Source organism: Cebus imitator, unplaced genomic scaffold, assembly GCF_001604975.1.
Source record: "Cebus imitator isolate Cc_AM_T3 unplaced genomic scaffold, Cebus_imitator-1.0 Scaffold71, whole genome shotgun sequence".
Lineage (NCBI taxonomy): Eukaryota > Metazoa > Chordata > Mammalia > Primates > Cebidae > Cebus > Cebus imitator.
The window spans coordinates 4,873,578-4,892,762 of NW_016107386.1; the positions used below are offsets into that span (position 1 = coordinate 4,873,578).

The 19,185-nt window shown below is 37.9% G+C and overlaps 1 protein-coding gene across 1 annotated transcript in view; it reads left to right on the forward strand.

The window, feature by feature from the left end:
• The window catches only part of LOC108306395 (inactive heparanase-2-like), a 74,932-nt gene that overhangs the window by 42,264 nt on the left and 13,483 nt on the right, over positions 1-19,185 (forward strand). The window lies entirely within an intron of this gene.

Genomic DNA, 19,185 nt, shown 5'->3' on the forward strand with positions numbered 1-19,185 from the left:
CGATTTATAATCCTTTGGATATATACCCAGTAATGGGATTGCTGGGTCAAATGGAATTTCTATTTCTAGGTCCTTGAGGAATCGCCACACTGTCTTCCACAATGGTTGAACTAACTTACACTCCCACCAACAGTGTAAAAGTGTTCCTGTTTCTCTACATCCTCTCCAACAGCTGTTGTCTCCAGATTTTTTTCTTTTTTTTTTAAAGAAAGAAAGAGAAAGAAAGAAAGGAAGAAAGGAAGGAAAGAAAGAAGGAGAAAGAAAAAGAAAAGAAAGGAAAGAAAGGAAGAAAGGAAGGAAGAAAGAAAAAAGAAAAGAGAGAAAGAAAGAAAAGAAAGAGGAGAGACAAAGAGGGAGAGAAAGAGGGAGAGAGAATGGGAGTCTTGCTCTATTGCCCAGGCTGGAATGCAGTGATGTAATCATAGCTCAATGCAGCCTCAAACTCCTCACCTCAAGCCACCCTTTCACCTCAGGCCACCCTACCAAGTATCTGAGCCTACAGGCATGCACCTCTGTGCCAGGCTAATCTAAAATAAAAATTTCATTTTCTTTTTTTTCTTTTAAACTATTTTCTAAAGTGACTATCTTGTTTTGTATTTCCACCAGAAACACATGAGTTTTGCTCCAGTTGTCCCATATATTCACCAGCATGTTGTATTATCAGTTGTTTTATTTTAGCAATTTTAAAAGGTGTATAGTAGCCTCTTAATTTGATTTTATTTTGCACTTCTCTAATGAGCTATGATGCTGAGTATCTTTTCTTTCTTTTTTTTGTGTGATTATTTTAATTTAATATAAATTAAATTAAACATTTAATTTCTCAGTTGCACTAATCACGTTTCAGAGGCTCAAAGGCCACATGTAGTTAGTGGCTATCTTATTGGATGGCACAGATTATCAAACATTTCCTTTATTGCAGAAACTTCTGCTAGACAATAGGATGCCTTAGCTAAAGTCATGAGTTCTTTCACAGCAGAATTCATGGCTAATCTTCAGTAGGAATAGAGGAATTTTATAAGACTATAACATTTAGTCCTAAAGCATTCAAAGTCCAATTTTTTCATTCCATGTTACAGTTACAAGTTTCTCTAGTTTTGATGTAAAAATTACCTGACCATATTTGCTATCTCCCCAACTAAGCTGGAAGCCTTTTAAGAATGGAGTCATATTTTATCCAATTTGCCAGTCTGTGTCTTTTGATTGGGGCATTTAGTCTTTTTACATTTAGAGTTAATATTGATATGTGTGAATTTGATACTGCCATTTAAAGCTAGCTGGCCATTTTGCCCATTAGTTAATGTAGATCCTTCATTATGTTGATGCTCTTCACCTTTTGGTATGCTTTTAGAGTGGCTGGTACTAGTTTTCCTTTCCATGTGTAGTGCTTCTTTTAGGAGCTCTTGCAAAGCAGACCTTGTGGTGATGAAATCTCTGAGTACTTGCTTGTTCACAAAGGGTTTTATTTTTCCTTCACTTATGAAGCTTGGTTTGGCTGGATATGAAATTCTGGGTTGAAAGTTCTTTTCTTTAAGGATGTTGAATATTGGCCCCCACTCTCTTCTGTCTTGTAGGGTTTCTGCTGAGAGATCTGCTGTGAATCTGATGGGCTTCCCTTTGTGGGTAACCCGACCTTTCTCTCTGGCTGCCGTTAGCATTTTCTCCTTCATTTCAACCCTGGTGAATCGACGATTATGTGCCTTGGGGTTGCTCTTCATGAGGAATATCTTTGTGGTGTTCTCTGTATTTCCTGGACTTGAATATGGTTGTATATGTGTGGTGTTGCCTCTGAGGCCTCTGTTCTGTTCCATTGGTCTACATCTCTCTTTTGGTACTAGTACGATGCTGTTTTGATTACTGTAGCCTTGTAGTATAGTTTGAATTCAGGTAGTGTGATGCCTCTAGTTCTTTTTGCTTAGAATTGACTTGGCTATGTGGGCTCTCTTTGGTTCCATATGAAGTTTAAGGTGTTTTTTTCCAGTTCTGTGAAGAAGGTCATAGGTAGCTTGATGGGGATAGCATTGAATCTATAAATTACTTTGGGCAGTATGGCCATTTTCACAATATTGATTCTTCTTAACCATTAGTATGGAAGGTTTGTCCATCTGTTTGTGTCCTATCTTATTTCCTTGATCAGTGGTTTGTAGTTCTCCATTAAGAAGTCCTTTACGTCCTTTGTCAGTTGTATTCCTAGGTATTTTATTCTCTTTGTAGCAATTATGAATGGCAGTTCATTCTTGATTTGACTCTCTTTAAGTCTGTTATTGGTGTATAAAAATGCTTGTGATTTTTGCACATTGATTTTGTATCCAGAGACTTTGCTGAAGTTGCTTATCAGTTTCAGGAGATTTTGGGCTGAGATGATGGGGTCTTCTAAATATACAATCATGTCGTCTGCAAATAGAGACAATTTGACTTCCTCCTTTCCTAATTGAATACCCTTTCTTTCTTTTTCTTGCCTGATTGCTCTGGCTAGAACTNTTGGGCTGAGACGATGGGGTCTTCTAGATATATAATCATGTCATCTGCAAATAGAGACAATTTGACTTCCTCCTTTCCTATTTGAATACCCCTTATTTCTTTTTCTTGCCTGATTGCTCTGGCTAGAACTTCCAGTACGATATTGAATAGGAGTGGTGAGAGAGGGCATCCTTGTCTAGTGCCAGATTTCAAAGGGAATGCTTCCAGTTTTTGCCCATTCAGTATGATATTGGCCGTTGGTTTGTCATAAATAGCTTTTGTTATTTTGAGATACATTCAATCAATACCTAGTTTATTGAGGGTTTTTAGCATAAAGGGCTGTTGAATTTTGTCAAAGGCCCTCTCTGCATCAGTTGAGATAATCATGTGGTTTTTGTCGTTGGTTCTGTTTATGTGGTGAATTATGTTTATTGACTTTCATATGTTGAACCAGCCTTGCCTCCCAGGATGAAGCCTACTTGATTGTGATGGATAAGCTTTTTGATGTGCTGTTGCAATCAGTTTGCCAGTATTTTATTGAAGATTTTTGCATCTATGTTCATCATGGATATTGGCCTGAAGTTTTCTTTTCTTGTTGAGTCTCTGCCGGGTTTTGCTATCAGGATGATGTTGGTCTCATACAATGATTTGGGGAGGATTCCCTCTTTTTGTATTGTTTGGAATAGTTTCAGAAGGAGTGGTACTAGCTCCTCTGTGTATGTCTGTTAGAATTCGTCTGTGAACCCATCTGGACCTGGGCTTTTTTTGGTTGGTAGATGATTAATTTCTGCCTCAACTTCAACTCTTGTTATTGGTCTATTCTGGGTTTTGAATGCTTCGTGGTTTAGGCTTGGGGGGGGGCTGGTGCAGGTGTCCAGGAATTTATCCATTTCTTCCAGGTTACCGGTATATGTGCATAGAGTTGTTTGTAGTAATCTCTGATGGTGGTTTGTATTTCTGTGGAATCTGTGGTGGTATCCCCTTTATCGTTTTTTATTACATCTATTTGATTATTCTTTCTTTTCTTTTTTATTAATCTGACTAGTGTTCTGTCTATTTTGTTGATCTTATTGAAAAATGAACTCCTACTTTTATTGATTTTTATGAAGGGTTTTTTGTGTCTCTATCTCCTTCAGTTCTGCTCTGATCTTAGTTATTTCTTGTCTTCTGCTGGCTTTTGAGTTTTTTTATTTTGCTCCTCTAGCTCTTTCAATTTTGATGATATGGTGTCTATTTTAGATATTGCCTTGCTTCTTATTTGGGCATTTATTGCTGTAAATTTTCCTCTAGACATTGCTTTAAATGTGCCACAGAGATTCTGGTACGTTGTATCTTCGTTCTTGTTGGTTTCAAAGAACATCTTTATTTCTGCCTTCATTTCATTGTTTATCCAGTCAACATTCAAGAGCCAGTTGTTCGGTTTCCATGAGGTTGTGTGGTTCTGTGTTAGTTTCTGAATTCTGCATTCTAATTTGATTGCACTGTGATCTTAGAGACTGTTATGATTTCTGTTCTTTTGCATTTGCTGAGTTGTGATTTACTTCCAATTATGTGGTCAAATTTAGAGTAGGTATGATGTGGTGCTGAGAAGAATGTATATTCTGTGGATTTGGGGTGGAGAGTTCTGTAAATGTCTATTAGGTTTGCTTGGTGCAGGTCTGAGTTCAAGTCCTGGATATCCTTGTTAATTTTCTGTCTCGTCGATTTGTCTAATATTGACAGTAGGGTGTTAAAGTCTCCCATTATTGTTTCGTGAGAGTCTAAGTCTCTTTGTAAGTCATTAAGAACTTGCTTTATGTTTCTGGGTGCTCCTGTATTGGGTTCGTTAACTCTTCTTTTTGCATTGATCCTTTTACTCTTATGTAATGCCCCTCTTTGCCTCTTTTGATCTTTGTTGGTTTAAAATCTATTTTATCAGAGACTAGGATTGCAACTCTCACTTTTTTTTTTGCTCTCCATTTGCTTGGTAGATCTTCCTCCATCTCTTTGTTTGGAGCCTGTGTGTATCCTTGCATGTCAGATGGGTTTCCTGGATACAGCACATTGATGGGCTTTGACTTTTTATCCAATTTACCAGTCCGTATCTTTTGAATGGGGCATTTAGGCCATTTACATTTAAGGTTAATATTGTTATTTGTGAATTTGATCCTGCTATTTTGATGCTAGCTGGCTGTTTTGCCCATTACTTGATGCAGTTTCTTAATTGTGTCAATGGTCTTTACCATTTGGTACATTTTTGGAGTGGCTGGTACTGGTTGTTCCTTTCCATGTTTAGTACTTCATTCAGGAGCTCATGTAAAGTTGGTCTGGTGGTGATGAAATCTCTCAGCAATTGCTTGTCTGTAAAGGATTTTATTTCTCCTTCACTTATGAAGCTTAGTTTGGCTGAATATGAAATTCTGGGTTGAAAGTTCTTTTCTTTAAGGATGGTGAATATTGGCCTCCACTCTCTTCTGAGAGATCTGCTATGAGTCTGATGGGCTTCCCTTTGTGGGTAACCTGACCTTTCTCTCTGGCTGCCCTTAGCATTTTTTCCTTCATTTCATCCCTGGTGAATCTGAGGATTATGTGCCTTGGGGTTGCTCTTCTTGACGAATATCTTTACAGTGTTCTCTGCATTTTCTGTACTTGAATGTTGGCCTGCCTTGCTAGGTTGGGGAAGTTCTCCTGGATAATATCCTGAAGAGTGTTTTCCAGCTTGGATTCATTCTCTCTGTTACATTCAGGTACACCTATCAAATGTAGATTAGGTCTTTTCACATAATCCCATATTTCTTGTAGTCTTTGTTCATTTCTTTTTACTTTTTTTTCTCTTATCTTGTCTTCTCTTTTTATTTCATTGAGTTGATCTTCAATCTCTGATATCTTTTCTTCTCCTTGGTCGATTCAGCTATTGAAACTTGTGTATGCTTCACAAAGTTCTTGTGTTTTTTAGCTCCATCTATTCATTTATATTCCTCTCTAAGCTGTTTATTCTTGTTAGCATTTCATCACACCTTTTTTCAAGATTCTTAGTTTCTTTCCATTGCTTTAGAATATGGCCTTTTAGCTCAGAGATGTTTGTTATTACCCACCTTCTGAAGCCTGTTTCTGTCAATGTATCAGACTCATTCTCTATCCAGCCTCGTTCCCTTTCTGGTGAGGAGTTGTGATCCTTTGGAGGAGGAGCGGTGTTCTGGTTTTGCGTATTTTCATCCTTTTTTTTTTGTGCTGGTTTCTTCCCATATTTGTGGATTTATCTACCTGTGTTCTTTGTGGTTGGTGACTTTCAGATCGGGTCTCTGATTGGATGTCCTTTTTGTTGATGATGAAGTTATTTCTTTCTCTTTCTTAGTTTTCCTTCTAACAGTGAGTCCCCCCTGCTGTAGGACTGCTGGAGGTCCACTTGAGACCCTGCTTGCCTGGGGATCACCTGCAGTGGCTCTAGAATAGTAAGGGTTGCTGCCAGTTTCTTCTTCTGTTATCTTTGTTCCAGAATGATATCCGCCAGATGTCAGCCTTAGCTCTCCTTTTTGAGGTGTCTCTTTGGGTATATGGGGATTGGGGAGCTGCTTGAGGAGACAGTCTGTCCCTCATAGGAGTTCAAATGGTGGGCTGTGAGCTCAGTTGTTCTGTTCAGAGCTGCTGTACAGGTACGTTTAAGTCTGCCACAGCAGACGTCATAACCACCTTTTTTTCCCATTTGCTCTGTCCTGGGAAGGTGGGGCTTTATTTATATGTTCCTGTCATTCTGATGCCTTTTTTCAAAGATGTCCTGCCCAGCGAGGAGGTAGCCTAGTCACAGCCTGCCAGCAGAGGCATTGCTGAGCTGCCATGGGATCTGCCCAGCTGCTGTGTGAACTTCCTTGCAGTTTTGTTTATAGGGGTATAGTTAGAACTGCCTCGGTAATGGCAGCCTGCCTCAGTAATGGCAGAGTGTCTGTGTAATGGAGGACTGCCTCAGTAATGGTGGACTGCCTCGGCAGTGGCGGACTGCCTTGGTAATGGTGGACGCCCTTCCCGCCACAGAGCTCGACCATCCCAGGTCCAGCTGTGGTTGCTGTGAAACTCTCAATCCAGAGCATTTCAGATTGCTGGTCTTTGTGTGTGGGGGACCTGCCAGGCCAGTTCACCTGGGTCCCTGTTTCATCCCCCTTTTTTTCAGTTGAATGGGCAACTCTGTCTCCCAGGTGTTCCAGTCACCAGTTGAAATGGTGTCTGGATTTATGTGAGTTTTTGTGCAGAGACCCGCTGCACCAGCTGAAACAGCTGTGCTGGAGACTCTTGGAGCTTTTCTGCCTGTGAATCTCCTGGTCTGTGGGCAGTAAAAATTCATTTGGAAAAGTGATCATCACTCACTCTCTGCATTTTCACTGGGAGATGCAATCCAGAGCTGTTTCTATTTGGCCATCTTGGATTGGAGTCTCTTTTTCTACTTTTTTGATGTAGACATTTTGTGTTATAGACTTTCCTCTTAGTACTGTTTTTGCTGTGTCTCATTGGTTTTGGTATGTTGTATTTCCATTTTTATTTTCCCACTGGTCATTCGGAAACATATTGTTTAATTTCCATGTGTTTTTATACATTCAACATTTCTGTTGTTATTAATTTCTAGTTTTATTCTATTACATTCAGAGAAAATACTTCGTATGATTATAATTTTTTTGAACTTTTTAGACTTGTTTTGTGGCCTAATGTAGTCTATTTTTGAGAATGATCTATGTACCGAGCATAAGAATGTGTATTTTGCAGCTCTGAGATGAAATACTCTATAAATGTCCATTAGATCCGCTGGGTCTCTAGTGCAGATTAAATACAATATTTCTTTTTTGGTTTTCTGTCTGGATGATCTGTCCAATCCTGAAAGTGGGGTGTTGAAGTCTCTGGCTACTATTGTATTGGAGTCTATCTCTTTAGCGCTAATAATATTTGCTTTTTATAATATATCATGTGCTCCAGTGTTAGGTGACTATATATTTATAATTTTTGTATTCTCTTACTGAACTGGCTCCTTTATTCTTATATGATGACCTTCTTCATCTGTTTTTATAGTTTTTATCTTGAAATCTATTTAGTGTGTTATAAGTATAGCTACTCTTGCTCTTTGTTGGTTTACATTTGCATGGAATACCTTTTCCCATCCCTTTATTTTTAGTTTGTATGTGTCTTTATAGGTGAAGTGTGTTTTTTAGAGGCAACAGATCATTGGATCTTGTTTTTTTTCTATTCCTTCAGCCTCTGTATGTCTTTTGATTGGACAGTTTAGGCCTTTTACATTCAATGTTGTTATTGATAACTAAGGACTTACTCCTGCCACATTGTTATTTGTTTTCTGGTTGACTCGCAGTCTTCTCTTCCTTCTTTCCTTCCTTCCTGTCTACATTTTAGTGAAGGTGATTTTCTCTGGCAGTTTCTCACTTTTTATTTTTTTGGTATTTGCTGTATGCTTTTTGATTTGAGGTTACCATGAGGCAAACAATATCTTGTAATTCATTATTTTAAAGTGATGATGGTTTAATACTGCACAAGAAAAAACTAATAAAAACTCGACATTCTCCCCCTCTGCTTTTAAACTTTTTGTTGTTTCTATTCATATCTTATTTTACTGTTTATGTCTTCAAAAGTTGTTGTAGTTTATTATTTTTGATAGGTTTTCATCTTTTAGTCTTTCTATTCAAGATATGAGTAGTTTACATATTACAATTATAGTAGTATAATATTTTGTGATTTTCTGCATACTTATTATTACCAGTGAGTTTTCTACTTTCAGATGATTTCTTATTGCTCATCGACATCCTTTTTCTTATTCATATGTAAAACTCCCTTTAGGATAAGTCTGGTATTGATGAAATTCCTCAGCTTTTATTTGTTTGAGAAAGTCTTTATTTCTCCTTCATGTCTGAAGGATATTTTTGCGAATATACTATTCTAGGATAAAGTTATTTTCTTCACCACTTTAAATATGTCTTGTTGGCCAGGTGCAGTAGCTCATGACTGCAATCCTAGCACTTTGAGAAGCTGAGGCAGGAGGATTGCATGAGCCCAGGAGTTTGAGACCAGCTCTTGGAACATGGTGAAACCCCACCTTTACAAAAAATTAGCCAGGTATGGTGGCACAGGTCTGTAGTCCCAGCTATTCAGGAGGCTGAGGTGGGAGGATTGTCTTAGCCTGGAAGGTTAAGGTCTTAGCTGCGATTGTGCCACGGCACTCCAGTGTGGGTGACACAGTGAGAACCTATCTAAAAAAAAAGGTTATGCCACACTTTCCTGGCCCATAAGATTTCCACTGAGAAGTCCACTGGAGATATATTGGAGCTCATTTGTTTGTTCCTGGTTTCTTTTCTCTTGCTGGTTTTAGGATCCTTTCTCTAGCCTTGATCTTTTAGAGTTTGATTATAAAATATCTTGAGATAGTATTATTTGTATTAGATGTGTTTGGTGTTCTACAACCTTCTTGCACTTCTTTCTCTAGGCTTGGGAAGTTCTCTGATATTGTCCCTTCAAATAAACTTTCTACTTCATTTTTTCTCACTACCTCTTCTTTAAAGCCAATAGCTCTTAGCTTTGTCCTTTTGAGACTATATTCTAGGTTTTGTAGGTATGGTTCATTTTTAAAACTTCTTTTTTCTTTTGTCTCCTCTATGTATGTTCAAATACCCCATCTTCAAACTTACTAATTCTTTCTTCTGATTAATTCTCCAATTAATGGACATTGATACATTTTTCAGCTCCAGATTTTCTGCTTTTTAAAATTATTTCAGTTTCTTTCTTAAATTTATCTGATAGGATTCTGAATTCCTTCTCTATGTCATCTTGAATTTCTTGGCATTTCCTTAGAACAGCTGTTTTGATTTTTCTGTCTGAAAGGTCACATTTCTCTGCCTCTCCAGGACTAGTCCCTGGTGCCTTATTTAGTTCTTTTGGTGAGTTAATGTTTTCCTGGATGTTCCTGATGGTTGTGGATGTTCATTGGTGTCTGGGCATTGACAAGTTAGATATTTGCTGTAGTCTTCACAGTCTTTTTGTACCCATCCTTCTTGGGTATGCTTTCCACATATTTGAAGGGATTTGGGGGTTGTGATCTAAGCCTTTGGTCACTGCAACCATATCTGCATGAGGGGACACCCCAAGCCAAGTAACAGTGTGGCTATTGCAGTGTCATAAAGGTACTGCTTTGGGAGTGTTGGGTAAGATCCAGGAGAATTCACTAGATTACCAGGCAGAGATTCTTGTTTTCTTCCCTACTTTGCCTGCAAACAAATGGAAACAGAGTCTCTGTCTCTCTGTGCTGAGCTGCCTTTAGATAAGGGAGAGGTGACACAAGCACCCCTCTGTTCACCACCCCTGGGACTGTACTGGGTCAGACCTGAAACCAGCACAGCATTGGGTCTCGCCAATGGTTCATGATCACGACTACCTGGCTGCCCCCTGAGGTGCCAGTAGTGGTGAAGCCAGCCATGCTTGTGTCCTTCCATTCAGGGTGGTGAATTCCCCTCCCAGCCCCAGGCAGGTCCAGAGGTGGTGTCCGGGAGCCAGGGTGTAGAGTTGGGAGCCTTAGGAATTTATCTGTTACTCTATTCCACTACAACTGAGCTGGCACCCAAACCTCAAGACAAAGTCCTTCTCCTTTCTTCCCCTTTCTTCAAGCAGAGGAGCCTCTCCCTGTGGCCACCACCACCCTAGGCCTGCTATGAGTACTGCCTGGCTACTGCCAATATTTACTCAAGGCCCAAGGACTCTTCAGTCAGCTTGTGTTGAATGCCACCAGTCCTGAGTCTCTTCTTTCAGTGCTGTGGGCTCCTCTCTGGCCCAGGGCAGGTCCAGATATGCCATCCAGGTGCCAAAGCCTACAGTTGGGGACTCCAGGAGCCTGCTTGGTGCTCTATTCCACTGTGTCTGAGATGGTACCCAAACTGATTTTTTAAATCTGTATAAAGGTGCTTTTTTTGTGTAGATGTTCAATTTGTGGGGGGCAGGGTGGTGGGAGGGTAAACACAATTGCTGGAGGATTCTATTTGGCCATCTTACTCTGCTTTCTCCTCTCCATTTCCCATAGAACATGCTTTGAGAAAGTCTGGGTCTGAGAATATTTTGGGGCGTCAAAGTGGTATAGCAGTTAAGGACCCTGGATTTAGAGTCAGACAGACATATATTTAAACTCTAACTGTGTGATCTTGGACAAGTCAGTTAATATTGGTAGGCCTTAGTTTTGTTTTTGTTTTTTAATCTGTAAAACAGAAACAATAAATAGCTAATACTTATTGGGTACTTTATTTAATCTTTACAGAAACTCTGTGTAACAGATTCTTTCATTATTTCTGTATTATAGATAGATGTGGAAACTAAGGAACAAAGAGATTATGTAGCTTCTTCAAGGTCACTTAGCTTATAAGAAATGAAGTTAAGACATCTAACCCACGTAGTCTGACTCTAGAATTTGAACTCCTAATTATTAATCTGTATTGCCATTTTGTGTTATTGTGAAAAGACATATTATACATGTATAGTATTAGCACAGTGCCCAATGCATAGTAGGTACTTAACAAATGGTAATTATTCTGTTCATTTAGATAAGTCACTACATGGTTGCCCCATAAAGTGATCTATGACAGGAAGGACTCAGTACTGAAAGAAGTTAGAAAATCCCACAGAGAGGCAGACAGCGGAGGAGATTCATGTAGAGTAAACGAAGCGTCTACCTAGGCTGGTTCTCAGAGGGTTGGAGGCCCTGTTTCTGCTCCCAACGCTGGACAAAGCAGCCCTTGGGCCCACTCTGACTAAAGAACAGCAAAAACAAGTGTGGCCAATTAATTCAAGAGAAGATATTTTAGAAAGTTTCAAGGGTTTACCTCAGTCTCAAAATGGACCCACAAGAGATGCACTGTTCTTTTTGGACCCACAAGAGATGCACTCTTCATTTTAGGCCCACAGGCAGAGCCCATTCAGAAGATTATATTCTACATGAACAAAAACAAACAAACTGGCAAATAAAAACAACAGAAAAATCCTTGCTTGGTATGGCATTGTTGACCTGTAGCCTGCAGCCAAGTGTATTCTTTCAGTACACCAACTTTGGCACTTCCTAATTTAGGGTTAAGCTATAGTTTTCATGTGGCTCTGGTGTTATTTTTTACATGGCTCCCACATACACAAACTTTGCAGTAGAGAACACTTTATTAGAATTTCAACACAATGACAGAACCACTTAAGTAAGTTCATGCTTTTTATTGAGGCCCTCTCCTCTCCTCCCAAGGTCAGGGTCTTTTTCTCCTTAATTGTCTACTCTGACATGTGGAAAAGGAGAACAAGGTAGGTGTTTCTGCCTTTTGGGGAAACGTGGTATCTTCCATTTAAACTTACTCTCATATTGTTTTGCTTTCTTGGCCTGTTTATATAAATACAAGAAGCCAGAAGCCAGTGAAAATAAAAATCATGAAGTTATCCATGAGACATGCAGAAGCAGCCTCCTTGTGTGATAAACAAGCTCAGCTGCAGGAAGATCTGTGGTCTGATACTCATTACTGAAAAACTTGCATTGGATGGACAGTTTGTCTGGTTGAGTTAATTAATTTTAAGAGTTCTCTGCTTCTTAGAAATATGCCATTCCAAATTGACTGAAAGCATGTTTATTTTCAACATTCATCAGTAATTCTGGGTCAGCCACTCCACAGTTTGGTTTGCCTTGGTGCCAGCTGCATGTGGCAGAAAAGTTAATTAGAAGTCTCTTGTTAAAAGGGGAAAATGTCATGTAGGGGAACAGGACTCTTACAGAGAAGGGAGTGTAGAATTTCCAGTTTTCCTTAAGACTGAGAAGTCATGAGCATACAGACTAGTCCACGAGGAACTCAGGGACTCTTTCCAAGGATAGCTTCCCATTTCTGCAAATCCATTTTGATATTCTAAAAATATTTAAACAAATTATTTCACTTGTCCAAAAGTTCTTTTTCTGTCTCACATTTATCGTGTCTTCCAAGTCCTGTTTGAGTCTTACCTTTACCACCAAACATTCTCTTATTACTGGGGGTTTAAGATTAAGCCTCCTCTTCTCTGAAGCTCTAAAGAACTAACCATGCTCTTTCCCAATATATTGTACTATTTGCTGTTGTTTCCACTATATTTAGTAGATATCGCAATTAGATTTAGGTGAGGAACTACCCTGTGAATGGGTAAAATGAGATAACCTTTGCAAAAAATTTTTTTAAAAATTCCTGTTCCTTCTCCTTCTCTTCCCTATCTCCTTTTAATTGGTCAACATTATTAAGGTAAAATTTGCCAGTGTTTAAGTATTCAATTTGGTGAGTTTTGATATATATATGTTCATTTGTTAGCTACTACCATACTCATGATGCAGAACATTTCTATTCCTCAAAAAGTTTCCTCTTGCCCCTTTACAGTCAACCCTCTACCCCATTCCCACTAGGAACTACTGATCTGCTTTCTGTCATTATAGTTGTGCTACTTTCACTTAGCATAATGCTTTGGGGATTCATCAATGTTGTTGCATGTATCAATAGTTTGTTCCTTTTTATTGTAAGTAATATTACGTTGAGTGTATATATACACTCATCCCTCAGTATCCATGGGGGATTGGAAGACCCATTGTGGATATCAAAATCCATGGATACTCATGTCCTGTAGTTGGTCCTGCAGAAACCACGGATATAAATTTGCTTACTACACAATTTACTTATCCATTTACCACCTTTTGGAAATGTACGTTGTTTCCAGTTTGGTGCTATATGAATAAAACTGCTGTGAAGATTTATGTCTTTTCATGGACATATGTTTCTAACTCTTTAAAGCAAATACCTAGGAGTGGTATTGATGGATTGTGTGGTAAGTATACGTTTAACTTTTTAAAAAATTGCCAAACTTTTTCCCAAAGTAGTTGGACCATTTTGCATTCCCACCAGCAATGTGTGAAAGTTAAAGTTGTTCCACATCCTTATCAAAGCTTGTTGTAGTCAGTCTTTTTAATTTTAGCAATTCTAGTGAGTATTCAGTAGTATCTTACTGTGTTTTCATTTGCATTTCCCTAATAACTAGTGATAATGAGCATTGTTTTATGTGCTTGTCATTTGTATGCTTTCTTTGGTGAAATTCCTGTTCACTTCCTTTCTTCATCTTTAAATTGAGTTGTTGGTCCTATTATTGAATTGTAGGTGTTTTTATATATTCTGAATACAAGTATTTTTTCAGATATTTGTTTTGTAAATATTTTTTCTTGTATCTGGTTTGCCTTTCATTTTCCTGAAGTGTCTTTTGAAGAGTAAAAGTTTTAAATTTTGATGAAGTCCAATTCATAATTAAAAATTAATTTGTGCTTTTTATGTCCTAGGGTTTATAAAATACATTTAAAAATAACCAGAATCTTTTTTCAAATATTATACTGCTTCATGCATAGTATAAGTACACTTCTCTGTCTTATCTCTTGCTGTTGACATCGTAATTTCACTCAAACATGTTCTATACATAAAATTTTTTGTTCCCATCTTTGCTTGAAACATTGTTAACTCTTAGGGCGATTAAAAATAAGAAAAAAAGTCATTTTGATTTTATCTTCATTTATTTCTTTTCTGATACTATTTAACTTTCTTTTACATTCAAGTTGAGGCTGGGTGGGGTAGCTTATGCCTGTAATTCCAGCATTTGGGAGGCTGGGTGGGCAGATTGCTTGAGCCCAGGAGTTCGGGACCAGCCTGGGAAGCATGGCAAAGCTCTATCTCTACCAAAAATACAAAAATTAGCTGGGCATGGAGGCATGTGCTTATCGTCCCAGCTACTAGGAAGACTAAAGTGGGAGGATAGCTTGAGTCAGGGAGGCGGAGGCTGAGGCTTAGGTGAGCTGTGATTGTGCCACTGCACAAAATTTTATACAAAGTTGTTTATGCCACTGCACAAAAAGTTTTATCCTGAGGATAAAACAAGTACAAGTTTCAAGCTTTAACAGCAGAAAGGTCAATTTCTGTATATCCAAAAACAACTATCTATAGGACTGTTGGGCCTATAGTCCCAATAGTCCTTGCCTCAGTAGTTTTCTCACATGCATGTATAGATCATTACCTAAATACCATCAGGGAACTTCTCTGCAGGTCTCTGGAGCTTTTGTTCTTTGTGAAGCTCCCTCCTCTCCTATACTCTGTCCTATAAATTCTAGTTGCCTTGACCGCTCTTAACTCTGAATTGTGTTTCCTTGACTCAGTAAGACTTCTGAGCTCTGTTTGGAATCTTCCTGTCTGTACTACAGCCTGAAAACTGTCTGTAGGCATTGAGGTGGGGGCTCACATTATTTGTTTTTTCTTCCTCAGATATCACTGTCTTGCACCTTCTGTTTCCCTATATCTGAAACTGTTGTTTCATTTATTTTGATTTGTTTTTTATTTTTTATTTTTTTATTCTACTTTAGGTTCTGGGGTACATGTGCAGATCATGCAGGATTGTTGCATAGGTACACACATGGCAATGTGGTTTGCTGCCTCCATCCCCCCGTCACCTGTATCTGGCATTTCTCCCCATGTTATCCCTCCCCAACCTGTTTTTTGGTTTTTAAAGATGGCATGGTTAATCTGGTTCCTGTTATTCCATAATTAATAGATACCAAAAATCGTGTTGTAATTTTAAGTTTCTCAGAATGTCTGCCTGTCCCCAGATATCTTCAGGACTGCCTTTCAGAGTGCCTATAATTTTATCATAAAATAATCATTGCTTTGGACCTTTTCATATTTGAATATCTGCTTAAGATGCAAAAGTGTCCCATGGGAAAAGAAGCATAACGGTATAAGCAGCTTGCTAAACATTTATAGGACATCTGAAGGCATAGAAATGTTATAGACCTGGAAATCTGGGTACCTGGCTTCAGTCTTGAATCTACCACAAACAAGGTATGATGTGGCTAAGTTATTTGACTTTTCTGGGCCCAGTTTTATCACTTGTAAAATAAGGGGGGTAAAGTAGGTGATTACTTGGCCTCTGGCCTTGTGTGAATTGGCAGAGTGTAGAAGCCTGGAATTAGAGGATTTGGAGGAGTTAAGGAAAACTGCTAAAAGGGGAATAAAGAGGCCTCTTTTAAAATTATCCTTAAACCTAGTACATTAATTTGCTGGGGCTGCCATAACGGAATACCACAGACTGGGTGGCTTAAACATCAGACATTTATTTATCACAACAGAAATTTAATCCTCCCACTTTTGGAAGATAGAAGACCAAGATCAACCTGTCAGCAGGTTTAGTTTCTTCTGAGGCTTCTCTCCTTGGCTTTCAAATGCTCTGTCTTTTCATTGTGTTCTCACATGCTTTTTCTTCTGTATTCAAGTGTCCCTGGTGTCTCTTTGCATGTCCTAATCTTTTTTAAAATAAACCAGTCAGATTGGCTTAGGACACATCCTGATGGCTTCTCTTTAACTTAATTAACTCTTTAAAGACCCTGTCTCCAAATGCAATCATGTTCTGAGGTACTGGGGGTTAGGGCTTCAACATATGAATTTTATCTAGGTGGATACAATTCATCCTATAACAGCTGGTAGCTCAATAAGTACAAACTTGACAGGTACCTAATTATTCACTTCAAATGCCTGAATTTCTGTGATTAGAGTTAGAAGTGTTACCAATCTAGAATTTGAAATGGCTGATCCTAAGTATTGATACCTTTATCAACTTTGCAGGATAAGGCACAGAATAATGATCATCACTGTAGGGAGGCTCACTCCCACAGTATGATCATTGTTGGTGATACATCTCCTCTATGGTTAGTTCTATGATAGAAGCTATAGAAGCTACAGAAGTAGACCCTCTGTTAGTTTTTAAGGAACTTAAATATAGTTTGAGAAACACAACAAAATTTTCTTAAAACTCCAGGAAATCATAAAGGACAATGTAGTGGAATATTATTTATGCCAAGTGCTATGAGAGTTCAGATGTCAGAACTAATAACATCTGAAGAAATAAGATAATGGTTTGTGACAAAGATGGAACTCAAGATGTTTCTTGAAGGTTGGATATTTTTGGATAAACCAAAGAGGACAAAAGTAAGGGGAATAAAATGTTCATTTTTGCTAGAAAAATTTTATTGACTAATGAGAGTTTAGTCTTCTGAGACTGGGTCAATTTCAGGTTGTCATTTGTGAAAATGAATGTAATTGTTCCTTACCACTAAGAGATGACAATAATCAATATTGTAATTGTGGTTATAACTCATAGTTATTTCAAGATGGCTATAATATATAATTTTTTCAGTTATAAGTTTTGCAGACCCTTTCTAGTATTTATTAAACAATTTTCAGATTTGTATCTGAAAATACAAATTTTCAAATTTGTATCACAAAATTTACTAAAGTTTCTCAAATAAAATTTACTAAAGTTCCTCATTATCACTTCTCTTGGCTTCTCTTGTGTTTTCTACTTTGGTTAAGGGCATCACCATCTACCTTGGATCTTAAGGAAAACTTTGAACTATTTTTGACTCTTTCTGAGTCTAATCTCCATTTTAATTTGGCTACTAGGTGTAGCTATTCCTACTTCTATACTAATCTTTCTTACATCTTTCCTGGTCTATTATGGTAGATTAATGGACCTCTTTGCTTCCCAGCTCTCCTGATATATTTTTTATACTGCTATTAGAGTTACTCTAGTGAATAGACTTCAGTACATTGCTTTTCTGAGGGCTTCTGACATCTCTTCAGAACCTGGAGGATAAAAAACTATAAGGGCACTTACAAATTTGCTTCTAGCCTGGCTTTCTAGCTTTCTTCCCACCCTACTATACTCTAGTCTTAGTATTCTGAGCATGACAGCAAGTGGAAAAGGGAACTTTCTAAACAAGAAGGCATGAAGATGTGTAATGTACTTATATTCTCCGTTAGTAGACTTGTACTTACTCTTTAAGGCTTGGTGAAAGTGTCATTCCCTTTATTACACATTCTTTGACTTCATCCCCTTTCTTAATTTATACAGATTGTAAGTACTTACTACATTGTTTCAGAGCTATTTCTGTTCTTGGATGTTTCCATACTAGGCTGTGAGCTCCTTGAGGGTAGGGACCAATATGTTATTCATCTTTATATTCCTAGTGTCCAATATCTGTAGGTCCCCTGAGACTGCCACTAGGAGGCTCCAAAGCCATCCACATGAGGAAATTTGGTTTGTTTCCAGGTTAGGCAAGGAAGTGATGACGCTTGACAAATTCTTATAAAAAAATTCAGATGTTTTCAAGATGGCAACAGTACACACTGGGGACTAATGGGAGAGGGAAGGAGGGAGGCAAGGGTTGAAAAACTAACTCTTGGATCCTATGCTCACTATTTGGATGATGGGATCGTTCATATCCCAAACCTCAGTATCACACATTATATCCATGTAACAAACTTGCATATGTACATTCCCTGAACCTAAAATAAAAGTTAAAATTACAAACAAGTTATGATATCTAAATCTTTGTTTTAATTTTTTTGGAAATCTGTTGTGTTTCCTGGTTGACTTTGGCATTTAGCAGCTTTGGATTACACAGCCCTTTGGCAAACTTATTCCTAAATGATGGTAACTCAGGAATATAAACATTTCAATCCTAGACACTCTAGGTGAAAGTCAATTCTCAAAGTGGCTTAGTTTTTTTCAGTCACAGAATGAAGGCCAAGACTACTGATGCCATAATCCAAGGCCTAAATTCTTATTTGCTGCTTTTTCAGAAAGAATATATCGTGTCTTTGTAAGATATGTTAAGTGTTTTTTAATTTGAACCTTTTTAAAGATACAAAAAGGATGTATCAAGTGTTTTTTTAATTTGAACAATGGTTCAATTAACTTCAAAAGGATCTTCATATTCAGATTCTAACAGAAATTGGCATCTCAGATTATTACTGCTCAATGGTCAAATATGTTAGGCTATTGGCTCTAATTGGCACTCATGAATGCTGCTTTGGTATAGTCAATTCTAACTCATTTTGTTATAAGGTTGTTTTTTAGAGTCCTCTTCATGTTGGAACAATCTTAGAGCTTCTGTTTGGAGGTGAAGAGTAAGAAAGGAACATGCAGAGCTACATCCACCTCTTCATGCACCTCTGTCTTTTTTTCCACATCTGAATTCTGTCTTTATGTCTGAGTTCATCTTCTCTGAGTGTTTCTCCAGACTGTAGTAGTCTTTTTCCTAAATTCAGAATAACAGCATCCTCTAGTTAGAATAACTTTGGTTAATGTAGTGCAATGCTCTACCCAAGGTGTGAATTCTGACAAATGTGATTTAAAATGGCCCCAGATAAACTGAATGAATCAGCACACGTCTTGATTTTGGCCTAGGCTAGTTATGTAGCTGTTCTTATCTAAATCCCATTCTCTTCTAAGAATGAATGCTTTGCTTCAAATTATGTATATCACTGCTGACTATTTTTTATGATTATATTTGTCTCTTGGTATTTGTGGGGAGTTTGTTACAGTTCCTCCAGTGGGTACCCAAATCTGATTAGATGCTCAAGTACCTGATATAAAATGGTAGTATTTGCATATAATCTGTACATATCCTCCTATATACTTTAAATAATCTCTAAATTACTTTTAACACAATACAATATAAATGCTATGTAAATAGTTATTACATTATTGTTTAAAGAATAACGACAAGGACAAGTCTGCACCTGTACAGACACAATTAAAAAATGTTTTCAATCTATGGTTGGTTGAATCGACAGACACAGAACTCATGGATACAGAGGGTGGACTGTACTCAGTCCTTTTCTTTAGCACTTTTGTGAAGAATCAGTC